The 26624-nt window shown below is 35.8% G+C and overlaps 1 non-coding gene across 1 annotated transcript; it reads left to right on the forward strand.

Annotated features, from left to right (window-relative positions):
• Positions 1–15219: 15219 nt before the first annotated feature.
• LOC112798459 (small nucleolar RNA R71) lies at positions 15220–15327 on the forward strand. Its single transcript, XR_003200070.1, has one exon. It is a non-coding gene; the product is annotated as a small nucleolar RNA R71 (small nucleolar RNA).
• Positions 15328–26624: the final 11297 nt, after the last annotated feature.

Below are 26624 nucleotides of genomic sequence, written 5' to 3' on the forward strand. Positions count from 1 at the left end.
TCTAGAATTTAAAGATTGAACCTTTCTTAACAATAAAGTAACAAACTTCAAATTTTTGAATCAATCACATTACTTGTTAGTTAAGTTTCGAAAATTTGAAATAAAATAAGAAAAAGATTTTGAAAAATAGTTTTAAATTTTCGAAAATCATAAGATAAAAGTAAAAGAGATATGATTTTTGAAAAGATTTTGAAAAGATATGATTTTTAAAATTGAAAATTTGACTTGACTAATAAGAACAAACTAATTTTAAAAATTTTTGACTAAGTCAACTCAAATTTTTGAAATTTTGAGAGAAAAAAGGAAAAGATATTTTTTTTATTTTTTTGAATTTTTAATGATGAGAGAGAAAAACACAAATATGACCCAAAACATGAAAATTTTGGATCAAACACATACTGCATGCAAGAACACTATGAATGTCAAGATGAACACGAAGAACACTTTGAAGATCAAGATGAACATCAAGACTTATTTTTGAAAAAATTTCAAGAAAAGAAAACATGCAAGACACCAAACTTAGAAATCTTTAATGCTTGGACTTTAACAAACGAAAAATGCATATGAAAAACAAGAAAAGACACAAAACAAGAAAATTCAAAGATCAAACAAGAAGACTTACCAAGAACAACTTGAAGTTCATGAAGAACGTATGCATGAATTTTCGAAAAATGCATAAATTTTAAAAACATGTAATTGACACCAAACTTAAAATTGACTCTAGACTCAAACAAGAAACACAAAATATTTTTTATTTTATGATTTTATAATTTTTTGGATTTTTGTATATTTTTTTTCCGAAAACATATAGGAAAAATAAAATAAGAAATTCAAAAGTTTTAATAAGAATTCCAGGAATCTTTCAATGTTAGTCTAAAGCTCCGGTCCAGAAATTGAACATGGCTTAATAGCCAGCCAAGCTTTAGCATACATAGTTCAAGCATGTGAAGAGGAAGCCTCAGTTCAAAAGAATTTAGACATGGCTTTACAGCTAACCAGGCTACAACATACTTCATGAAACACTAGAATTCATTCTTGAAAATTTAGAATAATTTTTTTTCGAAAACAGAAGTAAAATTTTATTGAAAGATTTTTGAAAATTTTTTGAAAATAAAACAAAAAGAAAATTTCCTAATCTGAGCAACAAGATGAACCGTCAGTTGCCCAAACTCGAACAATCCCTGGCAACGGCGCCAAAAACTTGGTGCATGAAATTGCGATCTCTCATAATGGCATTTAACTTGGTATGCGCGTTTATAACTCAGCTCTTTCTTCACAACTTCGCACAACTAACTAGCAAGTGCACTGGGTCGTCCAAGTAATAAAACTTACGTGAGTAAGGGTCGATCCCACAGAGATTGTTGGTAAGAAGCAAGCTATGGTCATCTTGAAATTCTCAGTTAGGCGGATAATATATGGTTATGGAGTTTTCGAATAATAATAATAAATAAACAGAAAATAAAGATAAAAATACTTATGTAAATCATTGATAGGAATTTCAGATAGGCGTATGAAGATGCTGTGTTCCTTCTGAATCTCTGCTTTCCTACTACCTTCATCCAATCCTTCTTACTCCTTTCCATGGCAAGCTGTATGTAGGGCATCACCGTTGTCAATGGCTACATCCCATCCTCTCAGTGAAAAAGGTCCAAATGCTCTGTCACAGCACGACTAATCATCTGTCGGTTCTCGATTATGGCGGAATAGAATCCATTGATTCTTTTGTGTTTGTCATCACGCCCAACAATCGCGAGTTTGAAGCTTGTCACAGTCATTCAATCCCTGAATCCTACTCGGAATACCACAGACAAGGTTTAGACTTTCCAGATTCTCATGAATGCCGCCATCAATTCTAGCTTATACCACGAAGATTCTGATTAAGGAATCAAAGAGATATGTGCTCGGTCTAAGGTAGAACGGAAGTGGTTGTCAGTCACGCATTCATAGGTGAGAATGATGAAGAGTGTCACGGAACATCATATTCATCATGTTGAAATGCAACGAATATCTCAGAATAGGAATAAACTGAATTGAATGGAAAATAGTAGTAGTTGCATTAAAACTCGAGGTACAGCAGAGCTTGACACCCTTAATCTATGGTGTGTAGAAACTCTACCGTTGAAAATACATAAGTGATGGTCCAGGCATGGCCGAATGGCCAGCCCCCAAAATGTGATATGAATTCAAAAATAGGGAGAAGGACCTGCTCTAAGGACTAGGCATCCAAAGATTTGGTCAAAGATCGAATGGTCAAAGAGACCTAGTACAATAGTAAAATGTTCTATTTATACTAGACTAGCTACTAGGGTTTACAAAAGTAAGTAATTGATGCAGAAATCTACATCTGGGGCCCACTTGGTGTGTGCTTGGGCTGAGCTTGAGCTTTACACGTGTAAAGGCTTCTTTTGGAGTTGAACGCTAAGTTGTAACGTGTTTTTGGCATTCAACTCTAGTTCGTGACGTGTTTCTGGCGTTTGACTCCAGAATGTAGCATGGAACTGGCGTTGAGTGCCAGTTTACGTCATCTAATCTCAAATAAAGTATGAACTATTATATATTTCTGGAAAGCTCTGAATGTCTACTTTCCAACGTCGTTGAGAGCGCGCCATTTGGAGTTCTGTAGCTCTAAAAAATCCATTTCGAGTGTAGGGAGGTCAGCAGCATCAGCAGTCCTTTGTCAGCTTTCTATCAGAATTTTGCTCAGGTCCCTCAATTTTAGCCAAAAATTACCTGAAATCACAGAAAAACACACAAACTCATAAAAAAGTCCAGAAATGTGAATTTAGCATAAAAACTAATGAAAACATCCCTAAAAGTAGCTAGATCCTACTAAAAACTACCTAAAAACAATGCCAAAAAGCGTATAAATTATCCAAGTTGTTTGAGCGGATAAATTATACGCTTTTTGGCATTGTTTTTAGGTAGTTTTTAGTAGGATCTAGCTACTTTTAGGGATGTTTTCATTAGTTTTTATGCTAAATTCACATTTCTGGACTTTACTATGAGTTTGTGTGTTTTTCTGTGATTTCAGGTATTTTCTGGCTGAAAAATTGAGGGACCTGAGCAAATCTCTGATAAAAGGCTGACAAAGGACTGCTGATGATGTTGGATTCTAACCTCCCTACACTCGAAATAGATTTTCTAGAGCTACAGAACTTCAAATGGCGTGCTCTTAATGGTGTTGGAAAGTAGACATCCATACCTTTCCAGAAATATATAATAGTCCATACTTTATTTGAGATTAGATGACATAAACTGGCGTTCAACGCCAGTTCCATGCTGCATTCTGGAGTAAAACGCCAGAAACACGTCACAAACCAGAGTTAAACGCCAAAAACATGTTACAACTTGGTGTTTAACTCCAAGAGAAGCCTTTGCACGTGTAAAGCTCAAGCTCAGCCCAAGCACACACCAAGTAGGCCCCGAAGGTGGATTTCTGCATCAATTACTTATTTCTGTAAACCCTAGTAACTAGTTTAGTATAAATAGAACTTTTTACTATTGTACTAGGTGTCTTTGACAGTATAGTCTCTTGACCATTCGGTCTTTTGATCATTCATGGAGGCTGGCCATTCAGCCATGCTTGGACTTTCATCACTAATGTATTTTCTGCTGTACCTCGAGTTTTAATGCAATTACTACTATTTTCTATGCAGTTCAGCTTATTCTTGTTCCAAGATATTCGTTGCACTTCAACTTGATGGATGTGATGATCCGTGACACTCATCACCATCCATCCTTATGAACACGCGATTGACAACAACTTCCGTTCTACCGTAGACCGAGCGCATATCTCTTGGATTCCTTGATCAGAATCTTCGTGGTATAAGCTAGAATTATTGGCGGCCATTCCTGAGAATTCGGAAGGTCTAAACCTTGTCTGTGGTGTTCCGAGTAGGATTTAGGGATTAAATGACTGTGACGAGCTTCAAACTCGCGATTGTTGGGCGTGATGACAAATGCAAAAGAATCAATAGATCGGATTCTATTCTAACATGATCGAGAACCGACAGATGATTAGCCGTGCTGTGACAAGAGCATTTGGACCTTTTTCCCTGAGAGGATGGGAAGTAGCCATTGACAACGGTGATGCCCTACATATAGCTTGCGATGGAAAGGAGTTTGAAGGATTGAAAGTAAGAAAGCAGTATGTTGCAGAGATTCAACAGGGACAAAGCATCTCCATACACTTATCTGAATTTCCACCAATGATTTACATAAGTATTTCTATCTTTATTTTATGCTTTATTTATTATAATTTTCGAAAACTCCATAACCATTTATTATCCGCCTAACTGAGATTTACAAGATGACCATAGCTTGCTTCATACCAACAATATCCGTGAGATCGACCCTTACTCACGTAAGGTTTATTACTTGGACGACCCAGTGCACTTGCTGGTTAGTTATGCAGAGTTGTGAAGAAAGTGCTGAGTTAGTAGATGCGCATACCAGGTTGAATGCCATTGTTAGAGATCACAATTTCGTGCACCAGAGGGCGTAGGAGTTCCTCCTATAAATCCCTCAAATTGACTACTAGACCCGCCTAGAAGCATCTGTCACCAAGGTGCAAGAAGCTATAGATCAAGTTAAGGAAGAACAGCAAAATCAAAATAGCATGCTCTGCAAGCTGCTTTAGGAACAAGAAAAGCAAGGGCATGAGCTACAGGAGCTGAAGCGCCAGAAGCTCTTCCTTGAGGGACCAGACACCCCACAGATTGAAGGAGCATCCATCTCCTAAAATAATGGTTGTTGAGTCCTAATCTTAAATCTGTGATAACTTTTATTATTAGAAACCTATCTTAAGAATTTCATAAGTATTAGTAATTAGGGTCTTTATTTTTATTTTTATTTTTATCTCCAAGTAAGCTATAATTTGTTCTTCTCATCATCACTAAACATGAATAAAATAGTAGATTTTCTCTAGAGTAAGGAGGCAGATATTTCGAGTTTTCAATAAGAAAAACATTCTAATTATTTTTATGTGGTGGCAACACTTTTTGTCTTCTGAATAAATGCTTGAACAGTGCATCTTTTTTATAGTGAAGTTTATTAATGTTAAAATTGTTGGCTCTTGAAAGAATGATGAACAAAGAGAAATGTTATTGATAATCTGAAAAATCATGAAATTGATTCTTGAAGCAAGAAAAAGAAGTGAAAAATATATATATATTGGACAAAAAAAAAAAGAAAGAAAAAGAAAAAGCATGCAAAAAAGCCAATAGCCCTTAAAACCAAAAAGTAAGGGTAAAAAGGATCCAAGGCTTTGAACATTAATGGATAGGAGGGCCCAAAGGAATAAAATCCTGGCCTAAGCGGCTAAATCAAGCTGTCCCTAACCGTGTGCTTGTGGCATGAAGGTCCAAGTGAAAAGCTTGAGACTGAGTGGTTAAAGTCGTGATCCAAAGCAAAAAGAGTATGCTTAAGAACACTGGACACCTCTAAGTAGGGACTTTAGCAAAGCTGAGTCATAATCTAAAATGGTCCACACAGTTATGTGTCTGTGGCATTTATGTATCCGGTGGTAATATTGGAAGACAAAGTGCTTAGGGTCACGGCCGAGACTCATAAAGCAACTTTGTTCAAGAATCAACATACTGAACTAGGAGAATTAATAACACTATCTAAAATTCTGAGTTCCTATGGATGCCAATCATTCTGAGCTTCAAAGGATGAATTGAGATGCCAAAATTGTTCAGGAGCAAAAAGCTACTAGCCCCACTCATCTAATTAGAATCTGAGCTTCACTTCAAACTCTGAGATGTATTACCTCTTGATCTTCTTTTTATCCTATTTTATTTATCTAGTTGCTTGAGGACAAGCAACAGTTTAATTTTGGTGTTGTGATGAGCGGATATTTTATACGTTTTTTGGTGGTATTTTCTTGTAGTTTTTAGTATGCTTTAGCTACTTTTTAGTATGTTTTTATTCGTTTTATGCAAAAATTATATTTCTGGACTTTACTATGAGTTTGTGTGTTTTTCTATGATTTCAGGTATTTTCTGACTGAAATTGAGGGACCTGAGCAAAAATCTGATTCAGAGGCTAAAAAAGGACTGTAGATGCTGTTGGATTCTGACCCTTCTGTATGCGAAATAGATTTTCTGGAGCTACATAAGCCCAATTGGCGCGCTCTCAATTGAGTGAAAGTAGACATCTTGGTCTTTCCAGGAATGTATAATAGTCCATACTTTGCCCGAGATTTGATAGTGCAAACTAGCATTTAAACGCTCACTTTTTAGCCCAAACACACTCCAAGTGGGCCCCAGAAGTGGATTTCTGCACTATCTATCTTAGTTTACCCATTGTTTTACCTAGGTTACTAGTTTAGTATAAAAACTACTTATAGACATTCATTTTTTACCTCATGACATTTTACATATGAATTTGTATCTTCTACAGCATGAGTCTCTAAACCCCATAGTTGGGGTGAGGAGCTCTACTGTGTCTCAATGGATTAATGCAATTATTTCTGTTTTCTATTCAATCACGCTTGTTTCTATTCTAAGATATTCATTCGCACTTCAACTTGATGAATGTGATGATCCGTGACACTCATCACCATTCTTAACCTATGAACGTGTGCCTGACAACCACCTCTGTTCTACCTTAGATTGAGTGTGTATCTCTTAGGTTCATGGTTCATGAGTTTGACTACTTCTCCTGACAACTGAGTGTTCAAATTTGTGAAACCGGAGTCTTCGTGGTATAAACTAGAATCACATGGGTAGCATTCTTGAGATCTGAAAAGTCTAAACCTTGTCTGTGGTATTCCGAGTAGGATCTAGGATGGGATGACTGTGATGAGTTTCAAATTCACAAATGCCAGACGCAGTGACAGTGCGCAAAAGGATCAATGGATCCTATTCCAGGACGAGTGAGAACTGACGGATGATTAGCCCTACGTAACCCATAGTTGGACCATTTTCACTGAGAGGACGGATAGTAGCCATTGACAACGGTGATCCACCAACATACAGCTTGCCATGGAAGGAACCTTGCATGCGTGAAGAAGACAACAGTAGGAAAGCAGAGATTCAGAAGATAGAGCATCTCCAAAACCTCAACATATTCCTCATTACTGAATCACAAGTACTTTTTATTTCATGTTATTCATTCTTCATAAACAAAAATCATTTTTATCATTAATCTCCTGACTAAGAGTTACAAGATAACCATAACTTGCTTCAAGCCGGCAATCTCCGTGGGATCGACCCTTACTCACGTAAGGTATTACTTGGACGACCCAGTGCACTTACTGGTCAGCTGTACAAAGTTGTGTATCACGATTTCATGTACCAGCTTCCCAGGCCCAGATCTAACTCAATTCTGAGGCTATTAAAGGCAGAATTTAAGGGGGAATTGACATCACTTCACACTTTTAGCACAGAGTTTAGTTTTCAAAGTAGTTAGAATTAGTTTCTAGAGAGAGAAGCTCTTTCTTCTCTCTAGAATTAGGTTAGATACAGATTAGGATTTCTTAGATCTAGGTTTAATGCTTTGATTTACTTTTCCTTTACAAATTATTGTTCCTCTACCTTTCTTCTCTCTACTTTTGTACTTTACTTCTTGTACTTGCATACTTTGTTGTTGATGCACTTTTGTTTCTTCTATTTTCATTTCAATGCAATTCATGTTTCATGTTCCTTTATTGTTGATTTGCTTTATTGTTGTTAATTCCTTGCAATTAGTAGTTGTAGATTAATATTTCTTGCAATTTGATTTTACTTTCCTTTTATGCCTTCCAAGTGATTGACAAAATGCTTGGAAAGATGTTAGAGTAGAATTTTATGTTCTTGGCATAGGTTGAGTAATTGGTGACTCTTGAGTTATCAAACTCTTTTATTGATTGATAATTAGAAGTTGCTAATTGACTTGAATACCACTAAAGCTAGTCTTTCATTATGAGTTGGCTAGGACTTGTGGACTCAAGTTAATTCATCCACTTGACATTACTCCATTGTTAGAGGTTAACTAAGTAGGAGCAATGAATAATTCTCATCACAATTGATAAGCATAGCTAGGATAGGACTTCTAATTCTCACACCTTGCCAAGAGCTTTTTGTTAGTTTATTTCCTTCGCAATTTACAATTCTTGTCTCTTATTCCAAAAACCCCAAAACATACCTCTAACCAATAATAAGAACACTTTATTACAATTTCTAGGGAGAACGACCCAAGGTTTGAATACTTCAGTTATTTTTATAGGGGTTTGTTACTTGTGACAACCAAATTTATGATTCCCCTTGAATACGATTTGCTTGAGACGGATGGTCAACTTAGACATATTTGTGGCTTTAAGGGTAAATGGGAGATGGCTAGTGGTTGGAAACATCATTCAATATTCATTATGGTGACATGTTCAAATCTTAATAGCAAGGTTTGGTGTAGAACTAGATTGTATGAGTCTAGGGTGATGTTTGGTCGCTTCATTGAGAATTCATCTTGTCTACCAGCCGAGTAGAATAATGATGATCAATCTGAAGATAGGTGTAGAAACAAGATTTTGGATCCCGGCACACATGAGGATCAAATTTGGGAGCCCTTAGCTTGTGCGAAAATCCATCAAGGCTTGGAGTTATCATCTTTGAAGAATAGAGCTTATTGGAGATTCAAGCATTGGTGGATGTTCCAAGATGGTTACAAGCACAAGCTACCTTGAGAGGAGCTCCCCAGAGTCTAACTTAAGGACAATAAATAAAAGTGCTAGGTGGGAGACACCCCACCATGGTAAACTCTTTTCATTTTTCTCTTTTGTAAATATTGGTAGGAATTAGCTTGATTTCATATTTTATTTAGTTTGTTGAGTTTATCTAGTAGTTTAGCATCTTGAATAAGGTTTTACGGTGCTTTGGTAGCTGTTTGGAGGTTTGGAATGCTTAGTTTGGTGGAAGAACTTGGAAATTTTTTGAAAAACAGAGCACCAACCCACGCGCATGTGTCACCCACGCGTACGCGTGACCCAAGCTTTTCGGCCAATCCACGCGCACGCGTCACCTACGCGTACGCGTGTCAGGAGAACATCTCCTTATCAGTTGCTTGTATCTTTCCCAAGCTTCATAGAGGGATTCACGTTCTCTTTGTCTGAAGGTTTGAACTGCCACTCTAATCCTGCTCATCTTTTGAGGAAGAAAGAACTTAGCTAGAAAAGCATTGACTAGCTTTTCCCAAGGGTCAAGACTCTCTCTAGGTTGGGCTTCCAACCAAAATTTAGCTCTGTCTCGTAAAGCAAAGGGAAAGAGCCTCAGCTTGTAGACTTTAGGATTAACTCCAATAGTCTTTATAGTATCATAGATCTGTAAGAATTCTGCTAAGAACTGATGTGGATCTTCAAGTTGAAGTCCATGGAATTTGTACTTTTACTGCAGAAGAGAGACTAACTGAGCCTTAAGCTCAAAATTGTTAGCTCCAATGGTAGGTACAACAATGCTTCTTCCATAGAAGTCAGGGGTAGGCATGGTGAAGTCACCAAGGACCGTCCTAGGCTCCTCTTGTGGTTCGGCCATGTCCTCCTTTTCTTGTTCAAAACTTTCTAAAATGTCTCTTCCGGAGTGTTGTGCTTTAGCTTGCTGTAGACGCCTCATTAGAGTTCTTTCAGGTTCAGGATCAAGAGTTAAGAGGGGTTATTTTTCCTAGTTCTTGGTCATAAACAAGAAGAAAAGAAAAAGAAGAAAAGACAGAGACTTCCAATAAAAAAAAGCTCTTCCTTAAAGTCAAAATAGAAGAAAGAAGAAAAAGAAAGAAAAGAAATAAATGAAGTAAAAGAAAAATACCTTGGAAATAGTAAATAAGAGTAAATAAGAGAAGATAGAAAAAGAAAACTCAAGAAACCTTTTTGTGCCACTTAGATTAAAGAGCTTCGAGTGAGATGTAAAGAAGAAAAGGAAAAAGATAAAGAAGTTGTGGTAGACGAAGATAGGGAAGTAGAGTTTGAATAACTAGAGATGAGAAGAGAAGAAGTATAAATAGAAAAAATAAATAAGAACTAAAATATTTATGTTTTTATTTTATTTATTATTTATTTTCAAAAATTGAATTAATTAATTTAAAAATGATTTGAATTTTAATTGTTAAATTTTTTTAAAATATATGAGGGAAGAGAAGAAGAAGTTTTCGAAAATTAAGAGAGATCATAGTTAGTTAGGTAGTCTTGAAAAGCAAGAGAGCGAAAAAGGAGAGATGTTTTCGAAAATTAAGAAGAGAAGAGAGTTAGTTAGGAGATTTTGAAAAATAAGAGAAAGAAGAAGAGAAGTAGTTTTCAAAAATTAAGAAGAGAGAGTTAGTTAGGTGGTTTTGAAAAATATGAGAGCGAATATAAGAGATATTTTGAAAATTAAGGAAGAGAATAGTCACTTAGGAAGTTTTGAAAAAGAATAGAGAGAAGATAAAATATTAATTAAAAAGATTTTGAAGTTTTAAAAATAAAATAGAAGTTAAGATAAAAAAAGATTTGAAATTAGAAAAAAGATAGGATTTTGAAATTTGATTTTGAAAAAGATTTGATTTTAAAAATTTGAAAAAAGATAAGATTTTTAAATTTTGAAAAAGATATGATAAGAATTTGAAAAAGATCAGTTTTTGAAAAAGATAGGATTTTTATTTTTGAAAAATTTGATTTTTCAAAACTTGACAACAAATTTAAAATTGAAATCTGAGTTTTTTTGAAAAATTTTAAAAATTAAGTTGAAATAAAAATAGAAAAGATATTTTTTGTTGATTTTTGAATTTATTGATGAAAGAGAAAAACACAAAAAAGACACAGGACTTGAAATTTTTAAATCTAGCACTCCTTGAATTTTCGAAACACATACAAGACTTAAGAACACCTTGAAGAAACACAAGAACACAAAGCAAGAAATGTTATTGATGATCTGAAAAATCATAAATTTGATTCTTGAAGCAAGAAAAAGTAGTGAAAAACAAAAGCTTGCGAAAAAAATAGAAAGAAAAAGAAAAAGCAAGCAGAAAAAGCCAATAGCCCTTAAAACCAAAAGGCAAGGGTAAAAAGGATCCAAGGCTTTGAGCATCAATGGATAGGAGGGCCCAAGGAAATAAATCAAGGCCTAAGCGGCTAAATCAAGCTGTCCTTAACCATGTGCTTGTGGCATGAAGGTCCAAGTGAAAAGCTTGAGACTGAGTGGTTAAAGTCGTGATCCAAAGCAAAAAGAGTGTGCTTAAGAGCTCTGGACACCTCTAACTGGGGACTCTAGCAAAGCTGAGTCACAATCTGAAAAGGTTCACCCAGTCATGTGTCTGTGGCATTTATCTATCTGGTGGTAATACTGGAAAACAAAATGCTTAGGGCCACGGCCAAGACTCATAAAAGTAGCTGTGTTCGAGAATCAACATACTTAACTAGGAGAATCAATAACACTATCCGAAATTCTAAGTTCCTAGAGAAGCCAATCATTCTAAACTTCAAAGGAAAAAGTGAGATGCCAAAACTGTTCAGAAGCAAAAAGCTACAAGTCCCGCTCATCTAATTAGAATTAATATTCATTGATATTTTGAAATTTATAGTATATTCTCTTCTTTTTATCCTATTTGATTTTCAGTTGCTTGGGGACAAGCAACAATTTAAGTTTGGTGTTATGATGAGCGGATAATTTATACGCTTTTTGGCATTGTTTTTAGGTAATTTTTAGTATGATCTAGCTACTTTTAGGGATGTTTTCATTAGCTTTTATGCTAAAATTCAAATTTCTGGACTTTACTATGAGTTTGTGTGTTTTTCTGTGATTTTAAGTATTTTCTGATTGAAATTGAGGGACCTGAGCAAAACTCTGATAAGAGGCTGACAAAGGACTACTGATGCTGTTGGAATCTGACCTCCCTGCACTCGAAATAGATTTTTTGGAGCTGCCAAACTCCAAATGGCGCGCTCTTAACGGCTTTGGAAAGTAGACATCTAGAGCTTTCCAGCAACATATAATAGTTTATACTTTATTCGTGATTAGAGGACGTAAACTGGCGCTCAATGCCAGTTCCATGTTGCTGTCTGGAGTCAAACGCCAAAAACACGTCACGAACCAGAGTTGAACGCCCAAAACACGTTATAACTTGGCGTTCAACTCCAAAAGAAGCCTCAGCTCTTGGATAGATCAAGCTCAGTCCAAACATATACCAAGTGGGCCCTGGAAGTTGATTTATGCATCAATTACTTACTCCTAGAAACCCTAGTAGCTAGTCTAGTATAAATAGGATAGTTTACTATTGTATTAGACATCTTTGGTCTCAGTTTTATTTTATTATTCATCTTAGGAGACTATTGATCACTTTTTTGGGGGCTGGCCATTCGGCCATGCCTGGACCTTTCACTTATGTATTTTCAACGGTGGAGTTTCTGCACACCATTGATTAAGGGTGTGGAGCTCTACTGTACCTCAAGTTTCAATGCAATTACTATTATTTTCTATCCAATTCGATTTATTCCTGTTCTAAAATATTCGTTGCACTTCAACTTGATGAATGTGATGATCTGTGACACTCATCATCATTCTCACCTATGAACGCATGTGATTGACAACCACTTCCGTTCTACCTTAGACCGGGCGCATATCTCTTGGATTCCTTAATCAGAATCTTCATGGTATAAGCTAGAATTGATGGCGGCATTCATGGGAATCCGGAAAGTCTAACCTTGTCTGTGGTATTCTGAGTAGGATTCCGGGATTGAATGACTGTGATGAGCTTCAAACTCCTGAAGGCTGGGCGTTAGTGACAGACGCAAAAGAATCACTGGATTCTACTCCAACCTGATTGAGAACCAACAAATGATTAGCCGTGTTGTGACAGAGCATTTGGACCATTTTCACTGAGAGGATGGGATGTAGCCATTGACAATGGTGATGCCCTACATACAGCTTGCCATGGAAAGGAGTAAGAAGGATTGGATGAATGTAATAAGAAAGTAGAGATTCGGAAGGAACACAGCACCTCCATGCACCTATCTGAAATTCCCACCATTGGATTACATGAGTAACTTTATCTTTATTTCCTGTTTATTTTATTTATCTTTTGAATATCCAATCCAATCATATTTGACTCAGCCTGACTGAGATTTACAAGATGACCATAGCTTGCTTCATACCAACAATCTCTGTGGGATCGACCCTTACTCACGTAAGGTATTACTTGGACGACCCAGTACACTTGCTGGTTAGTTGTGCAAAGTTGTGAATTAAATTTTAGACAACATGATCTTGAGCACCAAGTTTTTGGAGCCATTATCAGGGAATTAATTCCATACAACAATAAAGAGTACGAATCACAATTTCATCCACCACTTAAGCATTAGAGTCTCTTGCATATATCCACCACTCCAGCAAGTTTTCCTCCAGGGTGTGCTGTTTTTCTTTCTGTTTTTCATTCTGTTTTTGCTTTTTCAATTGATTTTGTGACTTCCCATGATCATCAACCTACAAAAAACATAAAATAACAAAGGAAAAATAGATAAATATAACATTGGGTTGCCTCCCAACAAGCGCTTCTTTAATGTCAGTAGCTTGACAATGGGCTCTCATGGAGCCTCACAGATACTCAGAGCAACATTGGAACCTCCCAACACCAAACTCAGAGTTTGAATGTGGGGGTTCAACACCATACTTAGAAGTTGGTTGTGGCCTCCCAACACCAAACTTAGAGTTTGACTGTGGGGGCTCTGTTTGACTCTATTTTGAGAGAAGCTCTTCATGCTTCCTCTCCATGGTTACAGAGGGATATCCTTGAGCCTTAAACACAAGGGATTCTTCATTCACTTGAATGATTAATTCTCCTCTGTCAACATCAATCACAGCTTTTACTGTGGCTAGGAAGGGTCTGCCAAGGATGATGGATTCATCCATGCACTTCCCAGTCTCTAGGACTATGAAATCAGTAGGGATGTAATGGTCTTCAATCTTTACCAGAACATCCTCTACAAGTCCATAAGCTTGTTTTCTTGAATTGTCTGCCATCTCTAGTGAGATTCTTGTAGCTTGTACCTCAAAGATCCCTAGTTTCTCCATTACAGAGAGAGGCATGAGGTTTATGCTTGACCCTAGGTCACACAGAGCCTTCTTGAAGGTCATGGTGCCTACTGTACAAGGTATTGAGAACTTCCCATGGTCCTTTCTCTTTTGAGGTAATCTCTGCCTAGACAAGTCATCCAGTTCTTTGGTGAGTAAAGGAGGTTCATCCTCCCAAGTCTCATTACCAAATAACTTGTCATTTAGCTTCATGATTGCTCCAAGGTACTTAGCAACTTGCTCTTCAGTGACATCTTCGTCCTCTTCAGACGAAGAATACTCATCAGAGCTCATGAATGGCAGAAGTAAATCCAATGGAATCTCTATGGTCTCAGTGTGAGCCTCAGATTCTCATGGTTCCTCATTAGGGAACTCATTGGAGGCCAGTGGACGTCCATTGAGGTCTACCTTAGTGGCGCTCACTACCTCTTCCTCCTCTCCAAGTTCGGCCATGTTTATGGCCTTACACTCTCCTTTTGGATTCTCTTCTGTATTGCTTGGAAGAGTACTAGGAGGGAGTTCAGTAACTTTCTTACTCAGCTGACCCACTTGTGCCTCCAAGTTTCTAATGGAGGACCTTGTTTCAGTCATGAAACTTTGAGTTTTTTTTTATTAGATTAGAGACCATGGTTGCTAAGTCAGAGTGGCTCTGCTTAGAATTCTCTGTCTGTTGCTGAGAAGATGATGGAAAAGGCTTGCCATTACTAAACCTGTTTCTTCCACCATTATTATTGTTGAAACCTTATTGATGTCTCTGTTGATCATTCCATGAGAGATTTGGATGATTTCTCCATGAAGGATTATAGGTGTTTCCACAGTATTCTCCCATGTAATTCACCTCTTCCATTGATGGGTTCTCAGGATCATAAGCTTCTTCTTCAGATGAAGCGTTCTTAGTACTGCCTGGTGCAGCTTGCATTCCAGACAGACTTTGAGAAATCATATTGACTTGTTGAGTCAATATTTTGTTCTGAGCCAATATGGCATTCAGAGTATCAATCTCAAGAACTCCTTTCTTCTGATTCGTCCCATTGTTCACATGATTCCTTTCAGAAGTATACATGAATTGGTTATTTGCAACCATTTCAATGAGTTCTTGAGCTTCTGCAGGCGTCTTCTTCAGATGAAGAGATCCTCCAACAGAGCTATCCAATGACATCTTGGATAGTTCAGACAGACCATCATAGAAGATACCTATGATGCTCCACTCAGAAAGCATGTCAGAAGGACACTTTCTGATCAATTGTTTGTATCTTTCCCAAGCTTCATAGAGGGATTCACCTTCCTTCTGTCTGAAGGTTTGGACTTCCACTCTAAGCTTACTCAATTTTTGAGGTGGAAAGAACTTTGCCAAGAAGGCATTAACTAGCTTTTCCCAAGAGTTCAGGCTTTCTTTAGGTTGTGAGTCCAACCATACCCTAGCTCTTTTTCTTACAGCAAAAGGGAATAGCATAAGTCTGTAGACCTCAGGGTCAACCCCATTGGTCTTGACAGCGTCACAGATTTGCAAGAATTCAGCTAAAAACTGATGAGGATCTTCCAATGGAAGTCTATGGAACTTGCAATTCTGTTACATTAGAGAAACTAATTGAGGCTTAAGCTTAAAGTTGTTTGCTCCAATGGCAGGGATAGAGATGCTTCTCCCATAGAAGTCAGGAGTAGGTGCAGTAAAGTCACCCAGCACCTTCCTTGCATTGTTGGCATTGTTGTTGTTTTCGGCTACCATGTCTTCTTCTTTGAAGATTTCTGTTAGGTTCTCTACAGAGAATTGTGCTTTAGCTTCTCTTAGCTTTCGCTTCAAGGTCCTTTCAGGTTCAGGGTCAGCCTCAACAAGAATGCTTTTGTCTTTGCTCCTTCTCATATGAAAGAGAATAGAACAAGAAAATATGGAATCCTCTATGTCACAGTATAGAGATTCCTTGAGGTGTTAGAGGAAAAAGAAAAATAGAAGGAAGAGGTAGAAGAATTTGAACTTAGAAAGATAGAGTTCGAATTGTACATGTTAGTCCATAAATAGAAGGATGTGAGAAGAGGGGAAGAAATTTTCGAAAATAAATTAAAAAGATTTTAAAAACATTTTGAAAAATTGAAGAATGATTTTCGAAAAATATGATTGGGAAAGAGATAAAGTGTTTTTTGAAAAAGATTTTGAAATTAGAAGTCAAAAAGATATGATTGAAAACTTATTTTGAAAAATATGTGATTAAAAAGATATGATTGAAAATATATAGTTTTAAAAAGATATGATTGAGAAGATATGATTGAAAAACAATTTAAAAATATTTGATTTTTAAAATCAATGACTTGGCTAACAAGAAAAGATATGATTCAAACATTAAACCTTTCTCAACAAAAAAGGTAACACACTTGAAATGTTGAATCAAATCATTAATTGTTAGCAAGTATTTTTGAAAATGGAAAGAAATTGATTTTGAAAATATATGATTGAAAAGATATGATTTGAAAAAGATTTGATTTTGAAAAATTTTGAAAACTTGAAAAAAAATTTGAATTAAAAACAAAATCTTCCCTCTTGTGCCATCCTGGCGTTAAACGCCCAGAATGGTATCCATTCTGGCATTTAACGCCCAAAATGCTACCCTTTTGGGCGTTAAACGCCCAGCCAGGTACCCTAGCTGGCTTTTAAACGCCAGTTTTCCTTCCATACTAGGCATTTTGAACGCCCAGCTTTTTCTGTGTAATTTCTCTGCTGTATGTTCTGAATCTTCAATTCTCTGCATTATTGACTTGAAAAGACACAAATTAAAATGTTTTTTGGATTTTTAATGATGAGGAGAAATCAAAATGCAACTAAAATCAAATAAACAATGCATGCAAGACACCAAACTTAGAAGTTTGTATACTACTGACACTAACAAATTGAGAATGCATATGAGAAGCAACAAAACACACAAAACAAGAGAATTTAAGGATCAGAGCAAGTAAATCATCAAGAACAACTTGAAGATCAATGAAGACACATGATAAATGCAAGAAGAACAGAAACATGCAATTGACACCAAACTTAAAATGAGACACTAGACTCAAACAAGAAATATTTTTAATTTTTATGATTTTGTAATTAATTTTTAATTTTTTTTGGTTTTTTTTTCGAAAATCATATGGAGAAGAAAATAAAGAGATTCAAAATTTTTAATAAGAATTCCAGGAATCATGCAATGTTAGTCTAAAGCTTTAGTCTAAAGGAATTAGACTTGGCTAGCTAAGCTTCAGCAGGACATTACATTCCAGAGCTAAATTGATGAAGATCAATCAGCTTTGGTGATAATAAGAACATCACCTTGAAACACTAGAATTCATTCTTAAAAATTCTGAAAAATACCTAATCTAAGCAACAAGATGAACCGTCAGTTGTCCAAACTCAAACAATCCCCGGCAACGGCGCCAAAAACTTGGTGCATGAAATTGTGATCATCAATGGCACCACCAACATGGTACGCTCAATTGCAATCTCAACTCTTTATCACAACTTCGCACAACTAACCAGCAAGTGCACTAGGTCATCCAAGTAATAAACCTTACGCGAGTAAGGGTCGATCCCACGGAGATTGTTGGTATGAAGCAAGCTATGGTCATCTTGTAAATCTCAGTTAGGCGGACTCAAATGGTTATGGAGGATAACATAAAACATAAAATAAAGATAGAGATACTTATGCAATTCATTGGTGAGTTTGAAGCTCGTCACAGTCATTCAATCCTTGAATCCTACTCAGAATACCACAGACAAGGTTTAGACCTTCCGGATTCTCTTGAATGCCGCCATCAATTCTAGCTTATACCACGAAGATTCCGATTAAGGGATCCAAGAGATATCCACTCAATCTAAGGTAGAACGGAGGTGGCTGTCATGCACACGTTCATAGGTGAGAATGATGATGAGTGTCACGGATTATCACATTCATCAAGTTGAGGAACAAGTGATATCTTAGAAAAAGAATAAGCTGAATTGAATAGAAGAACAATAGTAATTGCATTAATACTCGAGGTACAGCAGAGCTCCACACCTTAATCTATGGTGTGTAGAAACTCCACCGTTGAAAATACATAAGAACAAGGTCTAGGCATGGCCGAGAGACCAGCCCCCATGATCTATGATAGTATAAGACTACTCAAAGATAGCTACCAAGATGTCTAATACAATAGCAAAAGGTCCTATTTGTAGAGAACTAGTAGCCTAGGGTTTACAAAGATGAGTAAATTACATAAAAATCCACTTCCGGGCCCACTTGGTGTGTGCTTGGGCTGAGCATTGAAGCATTTTGGTGTAGAGACTCTTCTTGGAGTTAAACGCCAGCTTTTGTGCCAGTTTGGGTGTTTAACTCCCATTCTTGTGCCAGTTCCGGCGTTTTACGCCAGAATTCTTGAGCTAACTTGGAATGCCTGTTTGGGCCATCAAATCTCGGGCAAAGTATGGACTATTATACATTGCTGGAAAGCCCAGAATGTCTACTTTCCAACGCAGTTGAGAGCGCGCCAATTGGGCTTCTGTAGTTCCAGAAAATCTACTTCAAGTGCAGGGAGGTCAGAATCCAACAGCATCTGCAATCCTTTTCAGCCTCTGAATCAGATTTTTGCTCAGGTACCTCAATTTCAGCCAGAAAATACCTGAAATCACAGAAAAACACACAAACTCATAGTAAAGTCCAGAAAAGTGAATTTTAACTAAAAACTAATAAAAATGTAATAAAAACTAACTAAAACATACTAAAAACATGCTAAAAATAATGCCAAAAAGCGTATAAATTATCCGCTCATCAAAGAGCAAAGCGATGTGTGCGTACGCACAGACTTGCATGCATACGCATAGGTACCAAAGTAGAGCGAAGCGTGTGCGCACACGGCATCTTGCGCGTCGCACGATCATCCAAAGCATCGCAAAGTGTGCGTGCACATAGCGTCTTGTGTGTGCGCACAACCAGAGATTATGGTCGAGTGTACGTGCACACACGTCTGTGCATACGCACAAGTACCCGCACATGCCTTCATTAAAAATGCACGTGACTCACGTTTTTAATGGATTGGGGACCCAATTCTAAAGCCAATGGCTCATAATGGAGCGGGAAGACATTGGGGAACCATACCTTACCATAGCATATCATTAAGGTAGTTTTAGGAGTAGTAGCAGGAGGCTTTAGTGTAGTTTTTCTCTAAGTTTTCTCTCAACTCCATTAGGGTTTATATTAGGGTTTTACATTTCATGTGCCATTTCATTTTTGATCTTGGATTTTGGCTAGCCTCCATGGTAAGTATTTCTTAATTACTACACTTTATAGTTACAATTTTGATACTCTTTCTTGTAATTAAAGTCTTAGTGTTAATATATATACTTTTTACAATTTGGATATTTTTGATGATTTTGATGATTGATGATTATTACAAGCTTGGTTGAGTTTCTATTGTTCCTTTTGATCATTTGTTGCTCATAGTTTCAAGCATTTTCTCAATTTTACCATGAATTGCATTTATGCCCACCAAGTGTTTGTGGAAATGTCAATTTTAATTTTGGGCTAAATTTCCACCTCTTGGCTTGGGGAAAATGAGCCATTGGGTTCCTAGAGTTGGAATGCCCAACATTTAGTGACAATTCTATGATTGCTAATTGTTCTTATTTCCACTAACACTAATTTGTTTCTAAAGCAATCAGCAAGTGAGTTAGGATTTGTGGATTAAGAACCATTATACTCACTTAACCTACTTTCTGATGTGAAGGTTAACTAAGTGAGATTAATCCATTACAATTGTCATAGTTGTGGTTTCAACAAGGAAAGGACCCCTAGCTCATCCCAAGTCAAGATCCCATTCGTGCTTTGAATCACACACTTACATACATACATCAATCGCTTTCATAGCTTACTTGTTTATATTACATAGTTAGTTCTTTAATTCCTTTATTATTTCATTACTTGCAATTTTGAGTTCTTTTATTCATTTAATTGTCTATATCTTCATTGAAAATCTTGTTGCCTTCACAACCGAATTTGCACATTCATTGGTCACTAGGTCCTTGGGAGACGACCCGAGAATTAAAACTCCCGGTTTATATTCGGAATGTGCTACCAAAGAATTGATCCCTATTTTGAAGAAAAATTCCTAACCGACGATAACGCGCCCACCATGAGTCAATAGGAGTATCAAATATATGAGAACCCATAGGTCTCCTAATTCGTGTATTCCTCTTTGGATCCATAGTGACACCGGTGTCTCTGCATACAAAAATAAGAGACAAAGAAAAATGAGAGTCTCTATATCAAAGTATAGAGAACTCTTTGTGAGATGTGAAGAAGAAAAAAGAATGAGGGTAGAGAAGAAGAATTCGAAAACAAAAGAGGAAGAATTTGAAAATTAGAAACTAGAATTGAAATATTTTTGTTTTTACTTTATTTATTAATCAAATAAAGGTTAATGAACTAAACAGGTTTGAAAATTTATTGATGATTCTCGAAAAAAAGAAGAGAGAGAAATAGAAGAAGAAATTTCAAAAATTAAAAAAGAGAGGAATTAGTTAGGAAGTTTTGAAAAAGAAGACAGAGAAAACAAGTAATTAATTCAGAAAAAAATTGAAAATAAAATAAGATAGAAGATTAGAAAAGATTTGATTTTAAAATTTCAAATTAGAAAAGATAAGATAGAAGTTAGAAAGATTTGAAAAATATTTGTTTTTAAAATTTGAAATTAGAAGAGATAAGATAAGAATTTGAAAAGATTTGAAAAAAAAATTTGAAAAAGATAGGATTTTGAAATTTGAATTTGAAATTTGAAATTTTGAAATTTGAAATTTTGAATTTTGTATTTGAAACAAGATAAGATAAAGAACTGAAAAAGATTTGAATTTTGGAAAAGATTTGATTTTAAATATTGAAATTTGAAATTGAATTTTAAATTTTAAATTTGGAATAAGATAAGATAAGAATTTTGAATTTTTGAAGAAAGATAAGAAGATAAGATAGTAATTTGAAAAAGATATAATTTTTGAAAAGGTTTGAATTTGAAAAGACTTGAAGTTTAAAATTTAAAACTAAGATAAGATAAGATAATGATTTGAAATTTAATGAAAGATAACAAAAGATAAGATAAAAATTTGAATTTTAAAATTTAAAAGAAACATAAGATAAGAAATAATCAAATTAAAAGAAAGATATGATAATATATGAAAAGATAAGATTTGAAATTTGATTTTTAAAATTAAGATAAGATAAGATAATAATTTTGAAATTAATAATTTAAATTTTTGTTAATATTTTTGAAAATAATTTTGAAATAAAGATAGAAAATATATATTTTTTAATTAATGAAGAAAGAGAAAAACAACAAAAAGACACCAAACTTAAAATTTTTAGATCTAAGACACCTACTATGCGAAAATTAGAAGGAAAACACAAAGAGACACCAAACTTAAAAATCTTAAGATCAAATCAAGAACACTTTGAAGATCAAGAAGAACACTAAGAACAAAACTCAAAAATTTCAAAGAAAACAAGAACATGTACAAGAAACCAAACTTAAAAATTTTGAAAACCACAGACACAATTTCCGAAATTTGTATGAAAACACCAAAAGACATCAAATTTAAAGAAATTGAAATCAAACACAAGAAAAATTACTATGAATAGTTTGAATATCAAGAAAGAAAACCAAGAACAAGTTAAAAGAGATCAAAACCAAAGTGACCAAGGGACACCAAACTTTAAAATTTTTGAAATCAAAGCATATATTTTTCGAAATTTTGAAAAGGAAAAACATAAAGAGACACCAAACTTAAGGATTGACACAAGACTCAAACAAAAGATACCATTGTTGAAAATTTTTTGAAAAAAGAGTCAAAGAAATTCGAACAAGAACAAGAACAAGAACAAAGACTCAAACAAAAGATAAAGGTTAATAAAGAAAAGAAAAAGTTTTGAAAAAAATGTTGAAAAAGAAAACAAGAAATTGGTAAAACTCAAAGTAAGAGAATCAAAAGAAAATACATAGCGAAAACAGAAAAGGTTTTAAAAAAATTTTTGAAAAGAAAAATAAAAGATTTAAAACAAAAGTAAAAATTATCTAATCTAAGTAACAAGATAATACGTTAGTTTGTCCAAAGTCGAACAATCCCCGGCAACGGCGCCAAAAACTTGGTGTGCAGAATCCCACACTTCCGCACAACTGAACCAGCAAGTGTACTGGGTCGTCCAAGTAATACCTGATTGAGTCAAGGTCGATCCCACGTGGATTGTGGTTTGAAGCAAGCTATGGTTATCTTGTAGATCTTAGCCAAGTGGAGAGAAGAGTTGTTGGATTTCGTTAAAAGCATAAAAGGAATAAAGATGGAATTATAATGTTTGATTATAAGAAGATGGTTAAGGCTTGAAGATGCTTTGTTTATCTGGATTAATTCTGGTCTTACTGTCTTCTTCAACTGTGAATGATTTCTTCTATGGCAGGCTGTATGTGATCAACACCAGTTGAGAGGTCGCCAATGCTCCTCCAGATATGAACCCCAGGGTTAGTGTGGATCCATTATGATTGAGGGTGAAGTTCCTGCAGTCCATTGTCCTTAATGATCCTACTCAAAACGCCACAGACAAGGTCGAATCTTCCGAATCAGAGAATGCTACGCCTTTGGGTTCTAGCCTCTACCACAAAGACTGTAATCTCCCCATACCTCGGCTAAACTGATGTTTCGAGAAGTCCCCAACGAAGTCATGGATTAGCCGTCTAAGAGATGTATAATCAAGCTAATGGTTCAATATTGTCTGATGAAAGACTAACTCTAAACTGAAGAAGAATGAGATAACCTTGTGCTGGTTCAACACATTCATATTGATGAAGAACGAAGATACATCTTAGAATAGAGAATCAAACACGGATTGAAATAGAACAGTAATACTTTTATTAATCCATAAAACTCAACAAAGCTCCTCCCCTCAATCTAGGAGGTTTATATACTCATACTGATAGAAAATATAATAATAAATGAAAATATAGCATAAAGTGCGCATCCCTCTTTAATGAGAGGTGTAAAAGTCTTTAAATACTAAACTAATGACTAAGGATTACATTAAGAAGGGTAAAACAGTCTTTTAGTGCTAAATTACACTTTTGGGGCCCACTTGGTGAGTGTTTGGGCGGAGCTTGACTGAGATCGACGTGCTAGGAGGCCTCTAGAGCATTGAACATTGGCTAGGGGGTCCTTTATGGGCATTGGACGCCAGAATAGAGCAGGAGGCTAGCATTAAATGCCAGCTTTGGGCCTTCAATACTAAAGCAAAGTATGGAATATCATACATTACTGGAATGTTCTAGATGTTAGCTTTCCACAGCCATTGAGAAAGCTCCTTTTGAACTTTTGTAACTCCGAAAAGCTCTTTCGAGTGCAAGGAGGTCAGATCCAGACAGCATCTGTAGTCCTTTCTCTGCTTCTGAATCAGACTTTTGCTCCAGCTCCTCAATTTCAGTCAGAAAATACCTGAAATTGATAAAAACTCACAAACTCAAAGTAGAATAAAAAAATGTGAATTTTGCACTAAAACCTATGAAAACTTAATAAAAATTAAACAAAACATGCTAAAAACTATATGAAAATGATGGCAAAAGCGTATAAAATATCTGCTCATTGAGAACGCTCAAATTGAACTTCTGTAGCTCTAGAAAAGCTCTTTCGAGTGCAAGGAGGTCAGATGTGGATAGCATCTGCAGTGCTTTCTCTGTCTCTGAATCAAACTTTTGCTCTAGCTCCTCAATTTTAGCCAGAAAATACCTGAAATTGCATAAAAACACAAAAACTCAAAGTAGAATCCAAAAATGTGAATTTTGCACTAAAACCTATGAAAACTTAACAAAACTTAAACAAGCATACTAAAAACTATAGGAAAATGATGCGAAAAAGTGTATAAAATATCCGCTCATCATACGCCTATCATTTGAATTCCACCTCGGGCCAGGAGCTGCAGATGTTTTTGATGGACACATCTTCCATACTAATGTGGCTCTGGGGAAGAATATGCTTTTCACTCCAAACAAGCCCGTCAAAGCCCTGGTCCTATATACTCTCTGATTTAGCAATTTTCCATCTTTTAGGATTTGATTCAAACAAAGTGGGTGGAGGACAGATCACCATACTGTCCATGGTGGAAAGGAGGGAATTGGCCGAGACGTCAGGACTGGTATAACCTTTCGATATGCTGATGTGCCTAAGTCTGACTTTAAGGGTGAAAACAGGGCAACAGTTTCACGAACTTCCTTTAATTGTATACCCTGAGCCACAACGTTTTTTTTGGTGGCCTGAAGTGTCTTCATGGCAACCGACTTAGGAGCCATTCTTTATGTAACACCCAAATAAAGACACAGTAGTCGTCAACAAAACCTTACAACCAAAATTTATATGCAAAAGGAAAGAATACTACTTAGCTTGGACTAAAGCTGACTAGGATCCCTTAAAAATTTTTTGGTGTCCAAATAAGGAGTCTGGCGTCAGCACTCATGGAATAGGCCAAATACACTCTCCTCAAGCTCGTTTAAATCATCTACATTATACTTAACTATTACAAGTTTCCCTTCCCAGTACAAAGGAAAATAGCGTTCCTCGTTCTCAGCAAGGAAGAAAGGTCGGGCATTTTCAATGGCTCAGATTTTAAAAAATATTTTTTAAAATCATGGAAGGATTCATAAAAAATAGTGAAAATATTTTTGCCCTGAATAGCACAAAAAGAGAGCCATCTTATCCTTTTGGCTCCAAAAGTTTTGGTTAGCACATAGAGATAAAAGAAAAGAGAGCCAACCTATTTTAAGGGAAGGTTGGACATCTAGTTTCCAACAAAGAAGCTGGTATACTTTTAGAAAAGCCCATGAATTAAGGTGTAGTTGGGAAGGAGCGATGTTGCAAGCCCAAATGACATTAATTTCAAAGTAGGAAAAGAGGAGGCAGATATCTAGCTTAGTGAACAGTGATAGTGAGAATTATTGTCAGTCTAGAATTTCTCTTATAGAAAAAGAATTACTTCGTTGTAAGCATAGCTTCAAACCAACTAATAATCCTCACATCAAATTTTAATAATTTAGTTGTCATAAGTACAAACCCCAATAAAATAAACTGAAGTATTCAAACCTCGGGTCATCTCACAAGGAATTGTAAAGAAGTGATCAGTTATTGGTTATGAAGAAACAAAGGGGGTTCATTTTGGTAATTGGCAAGGAAAGTAAATAACAAGAAAGTAAATGATAATTAACTAATAAAAGAAAGGAAAAGAACTATTGGCTAAGACATGGGAATTGAGATCACCATCCTTGTCTACAACTATATATTGACAATTATGAGGGACCAACCTATTATATCTACATCTATGCTTGAAGTACATATAATGTCTACTTCAACGCTTGAAGTATGTCAAATAGGCTTGATCAACATCAATCCATAAGTCCTAACCTAACTACTAATTGAATTAGTAGTAGGCTAGCATTAATGGTTATCAAATTGACCACTAAGGGTTCTCAAATCACCAAATCAATGAGACCCAATGACTCAAGGTCACTCAATTTCCTTAGCCTAGGCCAAGAGTAAAGAGAACAACCGAAAAACTAGTGAAAGCATTTCATGAAACACCTAGAGTGCAATAAAAGTAAACATCACAAAATGCAAGAATTAATGAAACCCAAAACTAAAATAAGCAAGAAATCAACAATTGCAACTAAGATAAACATAAAGAGACAAGGAAACATAAGATTGCATTGAAAGAAACTAGAAATCCAACAAGGGTTCATGAAAGTAAAAATGGAAAAATAAGGAAATTAACAAGGAAAAACTAAGAAGATTGAGACAATAGAACAATAAAATATAAAGAGAATTGAAATAAAAACAAGAATTAAAGTTGGATCTAAGGAAATTTAACCTAAACTATCCTAAATTCTAGATAGAAGGGAGAGCTTCTCTCTCTAAAATTCTAACCTACAACATGATTAAAACTGCACTATGACTACTGCCTCCCATTCCTTTGCAATCCTTGGGTTCAAAAGCATCAGAAATGAGTTGGATTTGGGCCTCCTTGAGCTCAAAAATCACCCACAGCGTATTGCCCTTAAGTTGGTCATGTGCTGCTTGTCACGCATATGCATGGGTCACGCGTATGCGTCATTGGCAATTTTCTCTTTCACGCGTGCGCGTGGATGACGCGTGTGCGTCGCTGGTGAATCTCCTTCTCACGCGTACGTGTGGGTTACGCGTGCGCGTGGCCTTGAGTTCAGCAAATGTGAATTCTCCATTTTTGCATGCTTTTTCTTCATTCCTTCAACCCAATCTTTGCCTTCTAAATCTGAAATCACTTAACAAACATATCAGGGCATCAAATGCAATTAAAGTGAATTAAAATTAGTAATTTAAAGGCCTAAAAAGTATTTTTTTACTCTCAGGCACAAACTAGGAGAAATTCACAAAACCATGCTATTTCATTGAATAAATATGAGAAAATTTGATAAAATCCCCTAAATTCAACACAAGATAAACCGCAAAATTGGGGTTTATCAAACCTCCCCACACTTAAACTAAGCATGCCCTCATGCTAATCCAAGAAAGACAAGAAAAGGGGTATGAACATTTATTCAATGCAAATAATCTATATGTAT

The sequence above is a fragment of the Arachis hypogaea genome, chromosome 4 (assembly GCF_003086295.3).
Source record: "Arachis hypogaea cultivar Tifrunner chromosome 4, arahy.Tifrunner.gnm2.J5K5, whole genome shotgun sequence".
NCBI lineage: Eukaryota > Viridiplantae > Streptophyta > Magnoliopsida > Fabales > Fabaceae > Arachis > Arachis hypogaea.